We start from the raw sequence: 21,264 nt of genomic DNA on the forward strand, positions 1-21,264 counted from the left end.
AAACAAATAACATTGACTTTATTTTAATATTTCTTTCTCAATATGCTGAAGTTTTACCAGGTAATTGCCCGACACAAATACTTATGAATGTCAGACCATGGAGTTATATAGCATTTGCTCAGAGAATAACATCATTTAATGAATTCTACCATGCACATGGGACTCGGGTCTTTTATGGATAGGTCACTGTGATTTCTGGAGATGGCTGTCACTTTGAGATATGAGAATCATTTCTCTTCAGTGAAGAAGAGCTTGGATATGTGCATATTTAGGGGTTCTATATTGAACAACTTTAGACCTCTCAAAAATGATGCAGAGCTGGGGCTAATATTTAGATTTCAGGTATTGTATCACTGAGATTCTCAAAGATCAGGAGAGTAAACATAGATACACACAACCTAAAAAAAAACCAAATGTCACGTGAAAGGAAGGAGGGACAGAAATGAAAAGATTTCTAGTCTTAACGGTATTAATATAAAGTTAATAGCTATACGTGTCCTCGGGATCATCAAAACTTTATGAGCCCAGCACTGCCTATCGAAACCAGGAGAGAACACAGGCTGGAAAGATTTTTGACTCCTTATGGAGACCTCATTAAGCCAAAGAGAGCTCATCAGCTACATAAGCGCCTCCAGAAAAATTAAAGCCTTATGAAACCAACACTGCCTTAACAACACGGCCAGCACACAGGTTAGAGGGACTTCTAACCTCTGCTATTGAGGAAACACTTGATAGCAAAAAAAAAAAAAGAAAGAAAAGAACTTTCCTCACGATAGCTCCCAAAATAACATTCATTAATAGACCTACATGACAATGACTATATGGGTTACTTAGTCGGTGATAACATTTAGCTGTTGGATTGTACAAAAGACCCCAAAAGACACTGACACAACACACATTTCAAGGGCCACCCCAGTAGTACACCACTCCCATGACAAACTTAACTAACAGAGGATTGCTAAAGAGAAACACAACAGTTCAACACCACATATAAACACACTCAGTAACCCAAAAGAAAAGCAACAGAATGGATGATGTAGTGATTGGAGGCCGCCTGGGGCACAGCGACCATGAAATAATAGAATCTTCAGTCCTCAGAGATGTAAGGAGAGCGACCATTAAAACCTCTGCACTGGACTTCCGGAGGGCAGATTTTGGCCTATTCAAAAAACTGATTCAGAGCATACCCTGGGAAACAACCCTTAAAGGCAAGGGGGTCCAGGAGGATTGGACATGTTTCAAGAAGGAAATTTTGAGTGCACAGCAACAGGCTATACCAGTGTGCCAAAAGGCCAGCCAGAGGGGAAGACGGCCAGCTTGGTTAAATAGGGAGATTTTGAAAGAAATCAGGGATAAAAAGAAAGTTTACAGACTATGGAAAAAAGGGCTGGCTACTTATGAAGAATTTACAAAGAGAGCTAGGTCATGCAGGAAAAAAAATAGGGAAAGAAAAGTGCAATTTGAAGTTAATTTGTTTAATTCAGTTAGGGATAACAAAAAGGCCTTCTATAAATACATTAATAACAAAAGGAGGGGCAAGGAAAACCGCCATTCTCTGTTAGACTTAGAGGGAAATGTAGTTAACAAGGATGAGGAGAAGGCTGAGGTACTTAACACCTACTTTGCCTCAGTTCTTAGCAGTAAGACAGGTGGCCCTCAAGACAACTGGCCTCTGGAGCTGGTAGACAGGGAGAGGGAGCTGAATAGCCCTCCTGTATTCCAGGAGGATATAGTTACTGACTTACTGAGCCAGCTGGATCCTAACAAGTCTATGGGACCAGATGGGATCCATCCCAGGGTGATGAAGGAGCTGGCAGAAGAGCTTGCCAAACCGCTCTCCATCATCTTCCAACAGTCCTGGCTCTCTGGGGAGGTCCCAGATGACTGGAGGTTGGCGAATGTCACCCCAATCCACAAAAAGGGCTGCAAGCAGGACCCTGGCAACTACAGGCCTGTCAGCCTGACCTCAGTGCCTGGCAGGGTTATGGAGCAGATCATCCTGAGTGCAATCACACAGCACCTTGGGGTTGGACAAGGGATTAGACCCAGCCAGCATGGGTTTAGGAGGGGCAGGTCCTGTCTGACCAACCTGATCTCTTTTACGATCAGGTGAGCCACCTGGTGGATGAGGGGAAGGGTGTGGATATGGTCTATCTGGACTTCAGCAAGGCCTTTGACACTGTCTCCCATAATATACTCCAGGAAAAGCTGGTAGCCCATGGCTTGGACAAGTGTACCCTCTCCTGGATTAAGAGCTGGCTGGAGGGTCGGGCACAGAGAGTGCTGGTGAACGGAGCTGCATCCAGCTGGCGGCCAGTCACCAGTGGTGTTCCCCAGGGGTCTGTATTGGGTTCAGTCCAGTTTAACATCTTTATTGATGATTTAGATGAGGGGATTGAGTCCATCATCAGCAAATTTGCTGATGGCACCAAGTTGGGAGGAAGTGTCGACCTGCTGGAAGGCGGGAGGGCTCTGCAGAGGGATCTGCATAGACATGATAGATGGGCTGATTCCAATGGGATGAAGTTCAACAAAGCCAAGTGCCGGGTCCTGCACTTTGGCCACAACAACCCCCTGCAGTGCTACAGGCTGGGCACAGAGTGGCTGGAGAGCAGCCAGGCAGAAAGGGACCTGGGGGTACTAATTGACAGGAAGCTCAACATGAGTCAACAGTGTGCCCAGGTGGCCAAGAAGGCCAGTGGCATCCTGTCCTGTATCAAAAATAGTGTGGCCAGCAGGACCAGGGAAGTGATCCTTCCCCTGTACTCTGTATTGGTGAGGCCACACCTTGAGTACTGTGTTCAGTTCTGGGCCCCTCAGTTCAGAAAGGATATTGAGGTGTTGGAGCGGGTCCAGAGAAGAGCAACAAGGCTGGTGAAGGGACTGGAGCATAGGTCCTATAGGGAGAGGCTGAGGCAGCTGGGGTTGTTTAGCCTGGAGAAGAGGAAGCTCAGAGGTGACCTCAGCACTGTCTATAACTACCTGAGGGGAAGTTCTAGCCAGGTGGGGGTTAGTCTCTTCTCCCAGGCACTCACCAATAGGACAAGGGGGCACGGGCTTAAGCTCTCCAGGGGAAATTTAAGTTGGATATCAGAAAAAAATTCTTTCCAGAGAGAGTGCTCAGGCATTGGAATGGGCTGCCCAGAGAGGTGGTGGATTCACTATCTCTGGAGATTTTTAAACACAGATTGGACATGGCGCTGAGTGCCATGATCTAGTAAATGGACTGGAGTTGGACCAAGGGTTGGACTCGATGATCTTGGAGGTCTTTTTCAACCCAATCGATTCTATGATTCTATAAAAAATATAGCTGCTTCTGATCAACATGTATACACCCAGTGAGCTATAACAAATTATAATTAGTAAGGCATAAGAAAATAAAGAATTTAGTTGCTTACTCCTACAATGTTTTTGGAATTGGGGAGACAGGGTAGCTTATAGGTTGCCCTCTCAGCGGTGGAAGTTTTTCTCCCCAACTTGCAGTTAAACTGCACATGTTTTTATATCTTTTTTTTTTCTTCAGGTGGTTGTGTAACTAAAGTCAATCTTTTGGGGGGGTTATGAAGATGCCTGAGGGAGGCTGGGCTCCTTAAGTCTGCAGAGGTAGGGTGCGGCAAGAGAGGCCAAGCTAAGTTGATAACATTCAATTCTTTGGTAATACCCACCACTTACCAGTTTGCCTCTCTTTTGTCTTCTGCTGGGAGCACTCCTCCAGGGGGGCTGAGGCTTCCCTCAACTCATCAAGGCTTATCAGCCCATCACCCCACACCAAACAAACAATAAAAAAAAACACAAAAACAAACCAAAACACAAAAAGCGCAAAAATATACCAAATCCTTCTGCAAATTAATTATTTCTGTGTTACTGCTTGAGTTCTGAAGCACAAAATACATAGTAGTGGGTTTAGTGCATTTTTCCTTCATGGCAAATTGCTGTTTATTCCTTTCACACATTTCACTCTTTCCTGTATAGATACAGCAGTGTTACCATGCAATACCATTATTTAAAAGACGTTACATCTTTACTTTTGCCTTCAGGTTACCCTCTACAATATGTTATGACATAACGGAAGTGATTATCATTACAATGTGTGAAAGAAGTTGATCTTGGTTTTCCAAAATCAGTCTCATACATAGATAGGAACGCACAAATATAAAAAAAAAACTAACCTAAAAAAAAATCAGCCTTACCTGCCTCGGCACAGAGAAAACAACAAGTTTCGCATACAAGTAAGTAATTTTACAGTTCTCTTAACTCAGCAATGGGACAGTGAGGAGACAGAACTTTGCTATCCATGACTCTCCTCTTGCAAAGCAAAGACTTCAGTTCCCACATTAACCGTCGTATGTGTTTTGTTTCCTACCATTTACCCCCCACCCCAAAAAATAAAAGTGTAAAGCAATAAATAAAACTACTTCTCAAATCTAATTTAATAGACTTCTTGAACTACTGAAAGTCATTAGATAGCACTTTCTTTGTGCAGAGGAACAGATGTATTTACTGTGAAAGGGAAAAGAGTTTCTTTGTGTACAATGGAGATGAAAATAGCATTAGAATCTACAGAATAGACTCTTTTAATAGAAAAAAAGATAAGCTTTACAACATATGGGGCATCACAGGGTGTAGAGATGAAATAAGCAAAATTCTGGCTTCCCCTCCCAAACTTCCCCCCTTATTATTTTTAATTAAGATCTCTTTGTTCTTGCTGAATTCAAGATACTCCAATATAACTGCAATCCAGCCAAAACACAAATCCATTGTCCAAAATTCAAGTAGTTCAAGTTTGGATGCACCTTTTGCAGAGTGTGTTTGAATAAGAGGTGATTTCCAATTCAAGGACTTTATTCCAGAAACGTCACCTCAATACCTCAGCACAAAGACACTTGCAAAAACTCAGGTCTTCTCTAGCCTAAATAATTCTATGATTCTGCAACTCTTACCACCTTTTATTCATTTTGAGGCTTTCATTTTTACACTGTGCACACTTGCACCTATTTTAAGGTGATTGACCTGAGACTGAAAGTTCTATTGCCTGTCCCTGCTCAACAATATTAAAATTGCAAATATTTCTCTATGATGATTTTCTCTTCTAACAGAAAAGCTTATCTAACATAAGCATAACATGTTCAAAACCTGTCGCAAGAACATCTAAAATTCTTTTACATTCATTTTCTCTTTTTTCACCTAGAGGTTCAGTTTTCCTTTTGAAATTCTTGGAAAAGTTAATGGGAGTTTGTAATTGTGGGGCCTGTAATTATAAAAAGTATGACTGAAGTTGTACATTAATTAATGAGAACAATACTTTTTTATCTTATTTAATGAAACTACTTTATAGAATTTGACTATTATGTCTTGTTTGGGGTTTTTTACCAGTTGAAGTGTTTATCTTAAACATGTTGGTTACTGTGAGATTACTTCACTGCTTTTTCAGTGCTAATTTATGGAACCCTATAGTTTTAAAAACCTCCAACTTAAGTACTTCAAATACGTGTTTAGTCAGATAAATCCTTAATGTAACCTGTTCAGGTGTAAGCAAATTTAATAACAAAAAAACAAACAAAAAAAACCAACCAAAAAACAATGAAGAAGTTATTCAGAGAAATTAAATTTTGAAACAGGGTCTGAACAGAATTCTTAAACTTTTGTAAAAAAGTGCTCTTAATTTAGCAATCAGTGGAAAATTGTGATTGCAATAAAACAGATGAACCTAACTTGGCTGTGGATTTCTAGTCAAGAAATACCTGTGAAAAAGATCAATTATTTTGATCCCAACATGTCTTTGCAGCTAACACAAAAACAGAGACAACAGCAGATTATTGCTGTAGCCAAACATAACTGGAACTGGAACAGCCAACTTTTCCTTAAATAGTCTGTTTCTTGCTATTTATTAGTCAGTTCCATTTAAATCCTGAAATGACCTATAGCAGACTTTCATGTAATATAAATCTTCTACTGGTCAATATGACCAGTAACACTGCTGAGGACTTGTTCTCCTGGCTGTCAATGTTCTTTATGGATTTGACTACAATGAGGCCACATCCTTTCATTTCTTCACAGGAATGAGTGGATTGTAGCAAATTCCTTGGGTGACTCAGTGCACTAAATCACTCTCTTTCCCATGAAGAATACTATTCAGCTTCTGCCTCTTCTCAGGAAGCAACTCACATTTGGAAAAAGAGCTTTTTATTCAAATAAACACCAAACAATAAACTAGCTTTTCAAAAAGGATGCTCTCTTAAAGTGTCTGTGACATCCTGTGCCTTAATCCACTCCCCTGACTCAAGCAATAAAGTGACAAATGAAATCAGTGACTGTTGAGAAATAACCATGTGCAGTGCAACTTGATACACAGACACTCTTTCCTTGAACAAATCTATCCTATAAGACAGCAGTCTTTAAAGTTACAGTGCCAGGCTGTAACTTTCAAAACAAAACAGTAACAAAAATTCCAGAAAAACACACACAATCCTCCCCCTCCCCCAAACTTTTAAAACATATGGCTACAGAATAAATAATATATAAACCTGACAGTTGATCAGCTGATATACCAGATTAGTTCAACAGAACCAGCTGAAGATGTGTTTCTGAGTGTGTTCTGTAGACTTCTGCTCACAAACCCCATGACAATATTCCATGGTAATGGCTCTAAATGCTGTTGGAAGCCAAATTATTGTATCTATTACTGTGGAATACTGCGGTATTTGTTTTTAATAAGTATTATGTCTAGACTTCCCTCCAGTGTGTTCATCTTCACAAAGGCTAATCAATAGTTACTTTACTTACTCTGCTGAGTTTCAGCACACTAATTAATGTATCCCTCAGTAACCATGACAGACCTCATCACTGGATCAAAGAGAAGAGTTTGAAATTTTTTTGGTAACAATGAAACCATCTCTCCCTTCCCTCTTATGACCCTATCCAAGTAGAACTGAAGTGTAAAATGTTCCCAGACCAGAACAGTGGCTTTATAAATGTATGTGGGCATAAGTACTTTTCTATCTCTCTTATTCTTTGCTTTACATTTCAAATCAATTTATAAAATCATATTCTTTGAAATAGGTCTAAATGAAAGACAATACAGCTTATTCTCTGATTAAAATTATTTTTTCTAAATACTTTTCAATTAAAAATTGTGTAGTGTGTAGGTATTGTTTTAGTACTGAAAATACTATAGGACAGTACACACCCAGCAAAGTTTAATGCTTATGTGGTTTAGTTCTACATGTTTATTATTTCCAACATTTCTATTTCCTAAAGTATTGCTTTATGACTTAGAAACACTTTTTCTTGATTGCATACATACAGTGTGACAGCAGAAGTCACTACTACAGGTTTATGAACTGGGACATGGTTGTAAATCAATACAGAAAAGCATGGCAGTTTGCCAGTCTAATTTAGATTTCTGAGTGCCAGACAACAATTACTGTTTCTTAAAGAAAAAAAAAAAGGAAATAAACAGAGGAAATCTGTTATCTCTCATGAGCCACATAGGCACTAGACTCTGTGGCAGTAGTTGGTGTTGGTGAGATACTTCAGAAATTCTGTTGCCAGAGTCCAGCTCTACCCAGAATAGGTCCACAATGTGAATTGGAGAAAAGCTGTTTATTTTATGGTCCTCTCATTTTGCCACTGTGTTAGCACATACTTCTTCATTTCTTCATGTTGAAACTGCCAGGACAGGGAACTACTGAGAGTTAGGATTGCTGGAAAAAATTGTTTGCTGTAGCAAATTCAGGGGTTCCTGCCATAGGCATTTGCTACAAGACCTTCATCCTGAATATGCATCTTCTCTGCTGTACCGATGTTTAGAGTATTTAGGGTATAAAAACTACTGGGTTTAATCTAAATTGTTCTTTGCATCTAGAAATTTAGAGAAAATCACAGAATAACAGAATATGCGAAGTTGGAAAACATTCACAAAGATCATCGAATCCAACCCTTAGTCCTATGCAGGACCATCCCCAAGAATTCCACCATTAGCCTGAAAGTATTATCCAAACACTTGAGCTCTGTTAGTCTTGGTGCTATGACTATTGCCCTGGGGAGACTGTTCAGTGCCCAGCCACTCTTTGGGTGAAATATCCAGCCTAAAGCTCCTCTGACACAACTTTGGGGCATTCTCTGGATCCTCTCACTGGACACCAGAGAGAAATCAGTGCCCATGCCTCTCCCTTGCTAGGCAAAGTAAGACAATGCTAAACATACTAAAATAAATGGTTTCTGGGTTACTGAAAGCCTCTGCCTTGATAGAGTCCTTTCACATATCACCACAGTCTTGCAATGCACTATTTCTCTTGTTTTGTGCAGGCTCTATTGGGATGTCTAGTCTACTTACAAAGTCACTGAGGTTGCCACCTTTGCTTCATTACTTGAATACAACAGAAGTTTTCTGAATTTCTTCTGCTTGTAGTTTTCCTGTTGTGGATCTTCTGAAAAATCACTATTACTTGTACTAGCAGAACAGCTTTTAAGAAGGTATTCAACTCCCTTATAATTCCTGAAGGATCAAGTACCAGAATTTCTACTCTTTCTACTTTAGAAATGAGTTTGAAACATCTTTTCCCACCAGACCACTGCCCAAAACAGACAAGAAAAAAATATAACAAAATTTTCTAAAATAGATTGTAGAAATTATCTTGTAAAAAATGTACTTGTTTCCTTTTCAACAGCAAAAATATCTGTAGGAGACAAAGCAAGTATTAAGGTTAAATTTATTATGTTCTCATTTGTTTGGCACTGATGTGGGCACATTTTCAGTAACTAAAGAAAAAAGAGGAAATCACTGCCTGTGAGGTGTCCATGTAAGTAAAGTAGTCATTTTTATCTAATCTGGATCCATCCAGGACCAGATCTTTTCCTCACTGGTATTTGGAATTTTCTTTGTGAGATAAAGATTTCTCTTCTGCCAACACAACGTAATTAATATATTTTAAAATATATTAATTAATTAATTAATTAATTAAACATAATGCAATTCTACTGCATTTTATAACCTGAACATATCAACACTCAACCCCCCCCCCAAAACAACAGAAGAAAAAGCTCAGAATGTCTAATGTGTCATTATAATGCATGTCATTAACTGCAAATTAAGCAGCATGCAGTACATCCTGATATTCCTTCTCTGAATCACAAGCACTGAAAAATTAATGATTGATGTTTTGTTCCTCTTTTCCTTTGTATTTCTTAGAGTTTTCCAACTATTTTTCTCTTTGGCAAGTCATAGTTATTTATGTATTATAATACAAAAACTCTGACATCCGATCCCGTCAGATCTCGGAAGCTAAGCAGAGTCAGCCCCGGATTAGTACTTGGATGGGAGACCTCCTGGGAAATACCGGGTGCTGTAGGTTCTAGTCCTGAGGAACTTCACTGGCACCATCCAAGCTCGCTCGGCCGTGGCAGATGAACCTCAGGACTTAAACGGTGGGGCCAGTTCTGCGCACGCTGAGCCTCACCTAAAATCCACTGCGCAGGCTGGAAGGGCACACCCACATGGGGACAGCCATTCCCAAATCTTTGTTCAGCGAAGCCGAGCCACACACACACAAAAGATGTTTAGCTAAGGAGTAGTCCACAGTTGTGAATGGAGCAAACATGTGAATGTCACTCAAAAATAAAATGAGATTAACCTAAGGAGCTACATTTATATATTTAGCCATGTGACTGAGAATTAGTCTATTTCCAAGTGGAAGGGATACATGACAATAAAGCCATACTGACTTCAAAGCTTGCACAATGAAGGTTTAATTGCTTTCACTCTCTTAAAAAGAAACTTAAGATCTGAAGTGAGGGCAATTTGAACAAGTAAACAAAAATACATATGTATTTTCAAGGCCACTGCAATTTTTCTGCACATGAGGAGGTATCTTAGCATACAGAAAAGATAAGAATCTGTAAAAATGCTCTCTTATTATTGTTACTCAGGTTCTGAGCTGAACACATACATTTCTACAAAAAGAAAGCAGATTTGATGTAAAATTTGTCCAAATTATGATGATTTTTATCAACAGTATTTGCCACAAATTCAGATTGCAGTTTCTATATGCAATTCTGCTGCCTCTGCACTTTTGTGATTCAGTACCTTCATGAGAATTACATTTACTTTTGCTAAATTATTACCAAATGGCTTTCACAAACAAGCCTAAGCCCACTTGTTTTATATTACTACAGTCTTTTGCCATAACAATGTAAGAATGGCTGTACAGAGTCAAATGAGATATCCATTTAATGTATCATCTCTCTCTGACAATTGCTGCACAGGACGCACTGGGAAGAATATAGGCTAGTCCTAGGCACATCCTAGAGAAAGAGATAATGGTGTGCCCTACTCTTTACCATCATTTTTTTGTTTGTTTGTTGTTTTTTTTGGGGGGGGGTTGTTTTGTTTTGTTTTCCTATAGCAAAAAGAAACTGTAATACAAGAGTCTAAACAGGAGCCTTTGTTCAATTCAGCCAGTTCCCAGGAAGAATAATCCAAAGGACTATGTATGCAATGCAATGCCATGTGCTGCATATATATTCAGTGAAGACATCTGTAATGAAGTTTTGAATTGTTATTCTCCTAAACATACTTGTCTCCCTTTTTCTCTTCCTCTTTTTTCCTAAGAGGAAAGAGCCCAATGTTCCTTTTAATATCTTTACTCCTGTTGAAAAGAAAACAAAGAAGAAGTAAGAAAAAAAGAAGACTTGAAAGAAAGGCTGAAAAATGAGAGACTTCACAGCTGCATGGTAGAGTGTCCCACCACCACACCACAGATAGTGGGATCACCTGGGTTTAGGGCTGAAGCACCTACAGTCGGCTGCATTGAATCTGTATCAACCATTATCCTGGCCATGCACTATTATGTTCTGAAGATTTCAAATGAGTTAACTCTGCTCTATGCTTCTATCCTTAAAATACCATGAAATAATTAAATAAATAAACAAATTAACTAATCAAATTCCCTTCTTTTGAAACACATTTTTCTAGAATGTCTCTTTGCTATCCAAGTCATGACTTACGAATAAGTCATAGGGATACCACAAGATGTTCACCACCCAGATTGTGTATTACACAGCTAGATCTTAAATTTCCTTATCTTCTCTGCAATTTTTGCTGCATAAACTTTCTTCTATCTAAGAGCTCAATTCTTTCTGTAAACGTTTAATAACCAGGTTAATTTATGTGTAATTTAGTGGGATATGTAGTACCACCAGTGAATTATTTGGAAAAAAGGCTAATTTAAAGAGAAAAAACCCAACAACAACAACAACAAAAAAACTCTTCGAAAATTCTGTTACATTTCCTCTTATTTATAGGAATATTCTCATAACTTTTAAATGGCTCATGTTAGACTGAATAAATTGCTCCCTACTGTAGTGGAAGTTTTATGAAAATTCTGAGAATTTTATCTCTATTGTAACATATCTCCAGTGTGTGTTTAGGGGAATTATATTCTACTGAATGAAAGTTCAGCTCTCTTTCTAAAGGTATCAAAACCACAGATCAGGTTGCTAAAGATGCCTTTTAAACACCAGCAAAAACCCCATGCTTCTGGGTGGAGGGGGTTGGACAAGTTTGGGTGCATTGCCAGAATATCTTGAATGCCAATGAAATCCACCACAGCAAACAAGCACAGAACTTTGATTATATACTTCCAGGTCTATCTGTCCTAGAAAGACTGTCAAAAATCCCCATACAACAGGGCAGAGTACATAGCTGTACCAGGGAGTCCAGATGAACAGACATCAGTGGGAAATACAGAAACATCGTCTTGCTTCTTGTAACAGACATGTTATCCAATAACTTTGTGTAGTAATTAATAATGTACAAGTTAGTCCCTGTGTTTTCTGCTTGGTCGAAATTCTAGTAAACTTCTAGGGAGTTCAACACCTTTGAAATAAAGGTGCTGCTAAGAAAATCCTTGGAGCTACACATGACAACGGCCCTATGGCATCTCAGTGCAGATACAAAACCATGCACTTTTCAGCCCTCTTAGTAACTCTTTATAATACTTTTACCCCCAAAAGGTATTTCATTTTTTAATTCTTCTTTCTCCATATAAAAGGATGCAGACATCAGATTTTTTTTTCTGAAATCCTCCCACCCAGAGGATGCTTATACTTTACTCTGCTTTTAAAGTATTGTTCATCCAACTCACTTTGAACTTTAAAGCTTTTTACTGAGATAACAGGATCTACAGTGTGAGATCAAGCTTAGAAATCACAGCTTGAAATGCCCATCCAGGGGAAGTCATGCAGAAAATGAAACATATCTGGCAGAACAAGACTATGGTCAGAGTGACAAGACAAAGTCGAGGAAAAGGGCAATGAGGAGAACTCCAGACAGGAAAAGGCTCCCTGGTGTTACGTGAAGAAAAGAGGGTAAAGGTGTGGAGAAAATGAAGAGTTAAAACTCACCTAGCAAGGCTGAGATTGAAGTGCATGAACAATCCCAGCTCCCCCTTCTTCCCAGAAAAGGTCATTCTGCAAGGAAACATTTTTTTTTGCTCTGCGTCTTTGCTTTTATTTTGGGCTTTATCTGGGGGAATTTTGTCTAGATGCAATTGTGTCTTTTTTAAACTGTTCAGACTCTTAGCTATCTCTTAAAAAAAAAGTAGAAAGAAAGAATGATAGAAAGGGAGCTTGGGGAGACCGTAAGTTTAGTACTGGTTGGGTGGTATTGGATTGACAGCTGTGTGACCACATAAGTTATAATGTGGGCTGAAAAGGTCTTTTCTTTCCTGGCATCTCTCAGCCTGTCTCATTTCCGCTAATGAAGCACCCTCATAGAAGCATCCCAAAATATTCGGTGTACCCTATGGCAACCAGCCCTTCTCTCTGACTACAGTGCTGTGCTCACCACCCCTTTTTCTGCATGGGCAGCAGTTGCCTGTGAGTTCACCATAATACCCTGGAGCAACAAAATTAAATGCATAGCTATTCTTGAACCATCGACTCTCAGTATGTTCTGATTAGGCCAATTCAAAACTGGGATCCAGGCAGAAAGCCCACCTACCTCATAAAAACCTTCAGCAGGCCGTCTCCTTGTACACCTCATACCACTTGCCCCTCTAATCCTCCATGTCTACACTACATTTCTTGTTAAAAAGCATTAAAGACATTGCAGTCATGCTCAACACGTCCTGCTTACACACAATAAGGGATACTGCACCACTGAAATTATTTATGCTGATGTGTTTTTCCCAACTGGAAAGGTAAAAATCCAAGCATGAAACTCATTTTGTGTAAGGGTAAAATCTTCCAGTCATTTATTTTGGCTTTTCTTGCACTGTGTTGCCGATGTGCTCTCACTTGCCAATAAAGCACTGCTATAGCAGTAGGCAGAATGTACCATTACAGGCTCTTATCCTGCAAATTTTATTTTGTATTACTTTTTATTCTTTTTCTTTATTATTATCATAGACTCACAAATTATTCTCATTTGAAAGGGGCTCAGAAGAATCATCGAGTCCAACTGTGAGGTGAATAGCCCATACAGGGATTGAACCCCCAATTTTGACATCATTATCTCCATGCTCTAACCAACTGAGCTAATCTCAGAATCAGTCCTATTGAAAAAAAAAGAAAAACAAAAACCAAAAAAAAACCAAAACAAAACCACACAAACCAAAACAATAAAAACAGAACCAAACAAACACACAAAAAAGCAAAACCAAAAGAAACACACATACACACACACACACACACACACACACACACACATAAAACAGTCAACAAATCAACCAACAAAACCTCAACAAAAAACCTGTTTCAACCTTATGGAGAAGAGATCAAGACTTTTGATGTTCTGTGACTAGATGCAACCGAAATAAAAGTATTTAGGAATTCTCCTTGTATGATCAAGAGTGTTCTGAGACAAGAGGCACAATTTTTCCATCATTTAGGTAATCTTTTGAAAGGACAAAACCAGCCTAATAATAGAACCAAGTCTTGCTGTGCTTTTATGTAAATAATTTATGAAAAGTTTCAAAGCAGTTTTGATGCCTTTTTGTTTAGATATCACTTATTCTTAATGATGAAAACTAAATAGAAGAATATTAATATTTTCTTTTAACACAATTTTAGGGCACACCCCCTACTCCCCCCCCCCCCATATTCACATATGATATGCAAAATAAATATAGGTAATTGAAAATTAGGGAATGGAACTCCATCAACTACAACTTATTTTGCATTTAGAAAATGAATAATAAAATGAGTAATAAAATTTTGAGAAGCTTATATTAGAAAGTCTTTGTTCATTTAAAAAAATATTTTTATAAATCATGTATTAGCTTGTTAATACTAATGTTAAATAAATTTGATAACTCTATTAATCTATATCAAATTAATATAAAATTAATAAATCCAAACAGGATTATTCTGTTTTAATTGAGAACAGGATACTAATGGTGGTTCTAAAAACTTTACCTGTCTCACTTACATAAATAACTTCCAGGCAACCTTTAAAGTTAGAATTGTAGAGAAGAAAAGATCAGATTTAAGAAAAGAACCTTTTTTCCCATTGAAGGAGATTTTCTGCCCTTAAGTGAGGAAATTGCACTGAATAGCACTGAGTTGTTATAAAAAGACCTTTCTGTACATCCAGCAGGACAGACAGAAATGTAAGGCTTTAGGGCAGTGTGAAAGCAACTAAATGATGTAAATTGTTCTTATAAGTTACTGGAGAAAAAAAAATAAAGTGGAGAATTATGTCTCAAAATAGAATCCCATTTTTTCTTGGTATGGGACATATTATTTTATAGCATTTCCTATTTCTAAAATTAACTGAATGTTCTTTTGCAAATTTTTCATCTACATGTTTTAGTTTATAAATGTGTTTGCATAGGTTGTATTTATGGATACTGAAACATGAAACTATGTGTGGAAGTAAAGATACAAATGTGTTCTTTGCGTGTGATGTCCATATGGATGGATATACGTGTGCTTATTTTTTCAAAGTTTCATACAAAGATACCCAAGGCATAGCTTTGTATGAAACTTAGGGGAAAAAAGAAATGAAAAGAAAGAAAAAAAAAAAGAAAAAAGTAGCAGCCCTCTTGGATTACTGCTTTGTCTAATTTCAGTGTCTTCCAAGCATATGTTCATGTCGTCTGTCTGTGTTGCCACTTATAAACAATAAGACAGAGACATAGATTCATAAAAAAAAAAATCAAACAAAAAATCAAAACCTAAGACATCTTTTATTTTGGTTTAATATTTCATTTTAAAAAATCATTTAAGATGACATTGTCCTCTAATTTTTGCTCTATGCAGCAGCTGCCATTGTCAAGCTGTTGTCTTTGTTACAGCATCTTTGTGAGAGCAGCGGCGAACCCCTCATGTTATCGGTTTGTTTGTTTCTTTTTAAATATGACAGCTTTATTTTAGTTTGAGACAGACTTTAATGAAAGTCACCTCTCTTTTTAACCCTTATTTACCTTTAAAACTTTCACTCCTGAAGAACAGAGCCAGATTCTCTCAAAAAAATGCAATAGTTTCATAATGTTTATAACAACCAAAACTGTGGAGTCTAGAAATTATGCCTACAGTCTCTCTATAGATTATACTGAATGGTGTTTTAAAAGAGGTAATGTTAGAATGGTAGTCAACATATAAACAATAACTGATCTATTTTTTCTTCAGTTTAGACATGTGTGGTTTTGGTTTGGTTTTTGGTGGGTTTTGACTGTTTACTTGGTTTTTTCACTAAGCTGGCTATGTTTCCAACACAAAGGGGAAAGTCAGATTTGCAATAATTTTTAAACTCTCTAAGGTTAAGGGCAGAAAGAGAGGAAGAAAGATTATCCAGCTAAACTGGGCAGCACAAGACTCTGAAGAGATCCTATTTTTTGTTCGGACATCTGAGTTTTGTGAACAGTATGACAACAGCAGATATGTAATATCAAACTTCCACGACATGAACATTTATTACTGACTGTTTTCTCTAGCTCCTTGTTTTAATAATGAACCTACATGAAAATCTGATTTTTAGAGGTTGAATATTCAATTTTTTAGGTTGATCTGAGCTCTATCAACACATTTTAGGACTATTACCTTTGTGGGACCCATATTCCATTTTCACATTTTCAAATTACAAACAAACTTTTGCATTTCTATATGGGAAGCAATTTTTGTAACTTTCTATATGCTGGTGCAGATACATCCACCACAAATATAACCAATTTGAATTTTTAAGTTGTTTGTGTACTTTCCCACCCACGATTTGAAAGACCCCAAAGAGAATTTTTTCTTTGTGTTGTAAATGTATGAGTCCATGGACAACAACACTAAGCTTCACTAGCTAGAACTAAAATTAAATGGGATGGATCACAGATGTCAGTCTAGATTCTTCCATTCTCTTTCCTCAGCCTATATTCTGTAATTGATCTGTGTTCCTCTGAGGAATCTATATAAAAAATTTGCAATCAACAAAGCACAAATATATATATATATATATATATATATATATGTATGTATGTATTCTGAAATCGCACTGACTTCTGAAGATGGTTCCCTGCATCTGCATGATCCTGCAAATGGTGCATACTGACATAATTGAGCAGACTATGAAAACAGTGAGAAAGATGGAAGTAAGGTAGAAATTGAACTTTCTTGGCATTTGATTTCTTAATATACAGATTTTAATTCTTTGGGCATGCACCTCCCCTGGTTGAAACTTCTTTAACTTCCTTTCTATACCATCTAACTTTCCTTCAATTGGAAACCAAGACAATTCATGTGTTCATTGTATAAATTAATGTCAAACTGATTTTTTCAGTGTTCCAATTAAAAACAACTTTTTATATGAAATATCACTCAATTTCAAAGGTGACCTTCATGAGATGCAGCTGAAGTATCTGCTTCAAGATATGAAACTGATTACAGTGTTTTCTGAATCACGAAGATCTGAAGATCCTCTTTGTAGGAAAGAGAGATTTTTAACTGACTTAAATAACTTAATTTTTGCTCCCCAGTATGAAGCTAATTTTGCCCTGACACACATTTATAAGTTTAGATTTTTCTGCACCTACAGTGGTAGCAGCTAAGAAAACTGTAATACACCAAGTACAGCTCTGCATGTGTTATCTGTGTATGGATATACATGCTGATATTATATTTAACAAGAGTGCTGAATGAGAAGTCTATGTATCCCTTTATTTTTGGTGTTTTGGGTCTCAATAAAACACTAATCGCATCCATTATGTATACAGCAAATCAACTTCGATTTACAAGAACACATATATATTAATCATGTTGCATGATAGAGTGATTCCCAAGAATACAATCTTTTTATGTATATAATCTGTAATGGGTAGCTCAGTTTACAGCTGATGTTTAATTAGGAGCTTGCAGTTGCAATAAACTTTTTTTTTATTGCACTCAGCCAAGGTACAGTATAATGAAATGTAAGTGACCCAAACTAAATGGAAGCACTGAAGTAGATAATATGGCAATATATCAAGTAAAATACACTGATTCTGCAGTCAGTTTATGCCCTAATGGCAGAAAAAGGGTTTGAAAGCCACTTTAACCATAAGTAGTGTGTTTATGTATTATTCACAGTAGCAAATAATTGCAAAATGTCAACATTTCATTTTCCTCTTAAGAATTTCTTTTGATTAGTGACCTAATTAACCATTAAAAAGCAAAGAATAAGTAGATATTTTTACTTTGAAACCGTGAATATGAAAAGCAGGAGTTTTGCTTACTAGAAAGTAATTTATGATTTGAAAATGTCATAGTCAACATTAGTAGTCTTTAAGTGATCAGAAATAAAATAAATAAAATAAAACACTGTCTTCATCTTATAGTGTGCTCTTTTACATTGTGTATACATGCATTTATTATTCTTAGTGACATTTCTTGTTAACATGAAATAAGAAATGCAAATATTTCAGCAATTGTCTGATTAGGGGTTTGGGGTTTTTTGTATGTTTGTTTCTTTGGTTTTTTCTTTTGTATTTCACAGAAATTCTGCAAAATTCCTGCAAGAATCAGTGTTAAAAAAAGCAGTCACAAGCTGCATATACCAGTGTTACATGTTCTCAGCTATCAGAGACCTCATGCTCAGCTACCTAAGTCCTATTTCACATTGCTATTACGATACACATGATGAAGTAAATCTGGATTTAGGACCTAGTTCTTTCACCAAATGATAAATGAGGACAAAGAATTACAGATGTTCACTAGTTTCTTTAATATGATTATCAGCTACCTGCAGGTGGCTCTCCTTAATTTAACATGTTAGTAGACATTTTTATTATTGTCATTATTCTTGCTGTGTTTGTGTAACAGTTCCTAAGAGGCTTTGGACCACGAGTGCCCTGTTCTAGACTTTATGCAAATACAAAGCACCCAAAGATACCTCTTGCTGTAGAGTATCCACAAAGTAAGGCCAAACTCACTAAGCAATGAAAATGCCAGTGAGAGTAGAGACTTGATCTATAAAAAATATGTGTATCTAGTTACTGAACATGATGCCTACATATAAAACATAAGCCCTCAAAATCACTTCTCAGAGGGGTTTAAATCTCTTGGGAATTAATGAAATTGATTGATGACCCACAGTACATTTCTAGGTATGAGGAGAATTATACTACATGTGAGCAGCTCTGTGTTCAGAGTTGTGAGGATTCCCACTTCTCACCATTTATGTCTGTTCTGAGAGGAAATCTTGCATCAGATTGGTTAGCATACACCTTCCAAAATTCACTGCTGACAGATTACACATTCTTACTAGATAATTTCCTGGCATGTATGATCCTGAGATGCAGAACGCTTTACTGTTAAACTGCAGAGAATAATTTCATCCTGAGGCTCATTTCTTCCTGAGTGCTAATTGTTATATTATACAGCTTTTGGGTTGCTTGTGGACTGAGGTTTTAGTAACTGTACTTTAAGCAGAATATCCACAACAAACGGGATGGGGAAAGACATTTAAAGAGTTAGTGCTTAAAGCTTGGCCTACTGGGGAACTCAGCCGAGTCTCATCAATTTTCCCACTTCTAAACTTCTAAATCCTTTTTGTTTAGTTTTGGGTGGTGTTTTTTTTCAGGTTTGTTTGTTTGTTGAGGTTTTTTGCTACACAATTCTTTGTTCAGCCATAATAAAATTATCCAGCTGTCTAATTCAAGCTGGAGTTTTCACTGAATTCAGTAGGCTTTATATTAGGAATCAGTATCTCTCTGAGTGTTGCAACTGGAGTTTAACTTGCTACACTATGTGTGTATATGGCCAGACTTCATGAACAACGATTTGGGAGGGGCTCTCCCCATATGGGTGTGCCCTTCCAGTGATTTTTTAGGTGAGGCACAGCATGCGCAGAACTGGCCCCACCGTTTAAGTTCTAAGGTCCATTTGCCACGGCCGAGTGAGCTTGGACAGTGACAGTGAAGTCCTTGGGACTGCCACAGCACCCGGTACTAATCAGGGCTGACCCTGCTTGGCAACTGAGATCTGATGGGATTGGATGGCAGGGAGGCATTTAACTGCCCAGAGGACAGTCCCCACTGAGACTTGAACTCAGGACTTTGGGATTCAGATTCCAGAGTGCTCTCCTTTACACCACAGGACCACCCATTGCTACAGTATATTGCTGCACTAACTGACCATTTGTAAAGTGAACATATTGCTAAAGAACATTAGTTTAAACAATATTCCTTCAGGTCTAGGTGAATGCTTAAACCTCAGGTTTGCTGGAGGATATGGAGTAGTAAATTGTGATTTACTGTGACTCATTTAATTAAACAAGCCAAGCTAACTTCAACATATGTTTGACCACATAGGTATTAAAGGATTGACCATCTAAACATGATTTTTACATGTTTGTACAACAAAAACCTTGGAATGTAAGATAACTTTAAGTATTTCAGCTATCCTATTTGTGCTTGGTGTAAGTCAAGTGGGAAGGAATAAGTTTCAAAGTTTATTGTCTGAATTACCCAATTCTCATCATTATCTTCTATCGTAAAGGAATTTTATGACATAACTTTGCAATATGTGGAAAGTATCTTAGATCACTTAGTTCCTTAGGTCATTTAATTAAATGAATTCCTATCTGAATAGTGCACATGCTCTTATTAAATATCCAGTTCACATATAAGAATTTCTGAAAGTTTTTATCCTAGATAAGTTTTCTTTCCTGGAGTGGACCAGAGGAAGAGCAAAGCAGTGAGAAATTCCTGATCAATGAATCATGGAATCATTAAGGTTGGAAAAGACCTTTAAGATCTTTAAACCTCAACATGAAACTAATGCTACCGAGCTCACCACCAAATCATGTCCCTAAGCACCATATCTGCACATTTTAAGTACCTTCAGGATGGTGAATAATTATTCCTAAAATCCAAATTAAACTTTCACCTGGTGCAAGTTGAGGCCTGTCACTTTATCTCTTGTTATTTAAGAGAAGAGACTGACTCCCATCTTGTTAAAATCTCCTTTTAAGTGATTGTAGAGAGCAAGAAGGTCCTGTCTGAGTCTCCTTTTCTCCAGGCTAAACAACCTAGCTCCTTCAGCCACTTCTCATATGACTTGTGTTACAGACCCTTCACCAGCTTCATTTGTTTCCTTTGGACTTGCTCCAGCACCTCAATTTATTGTGTAGCAAGGAGTGAGAAAGATAATATGAAGTTTAAAGAGACAAAAAAATCTTATGTTTAAGAGTAAGCACAGAAAAGTGCAATGTCATGTAAAATTTCATTTACAACACATACTTGCACCCACACATACCTCTATATTTGCTGCACTAAAATCTTGTTCCCCTTCCAGCTCCGTAAAGCATAGGCCCCTGAGTTGTAGCCGGTTTTATGCCTAAGGGACCTTGGAAACTGAATCACTGAAATGCTTTGTCTGAACTGCTTTGGAGGGGAGAGGGTGGGGGAAACAACTTACATGCCTGATGCACAGTTTGTATCTGCTGAGCAATAACAGCTGTTTATTTTAATGCAAACATTTTGTCCTGCCCAAGCACAGGCTTCCCACAAGGTCACAGGCTTCACCTGCTCCACTGTGGGCTCCTCCAGGGGCTGCAGGTGGATCTCTACTTTCCTGTGGATGCAGGGGCAGTGCTGCCTCACCATGGGGTTCACCATGGGCTGGGGTGCTCCACTAACAGTCTCTGCTCTTGTGCCTATCATCTCCTGCCTCTTCTGCACTGACTTGTTCATCTGCAGTGCTGTTTCTGTTTATACATTCTCACTTCTTTCTCTGACTGTAGTTGTCATTGCACAGATTTTTATTACCCCCTTCTTGAATAGGTTTACCCCAGAAGTGCTT

Source organism: Pithys albifrons, chromosome Z (assembly GCF_047495875.1).
Source record: "Pithys albifrons albifrons isolate INPA30051 chromosome Z, PitAlb_v1, whole genome shotgun sequence".
Taxonomy (NCBI): Eukaryota; Metazoa; Chordata; class Aves; order Passeriformes; family Thamnophilidae; genus Pithys; species Pithys albifrons.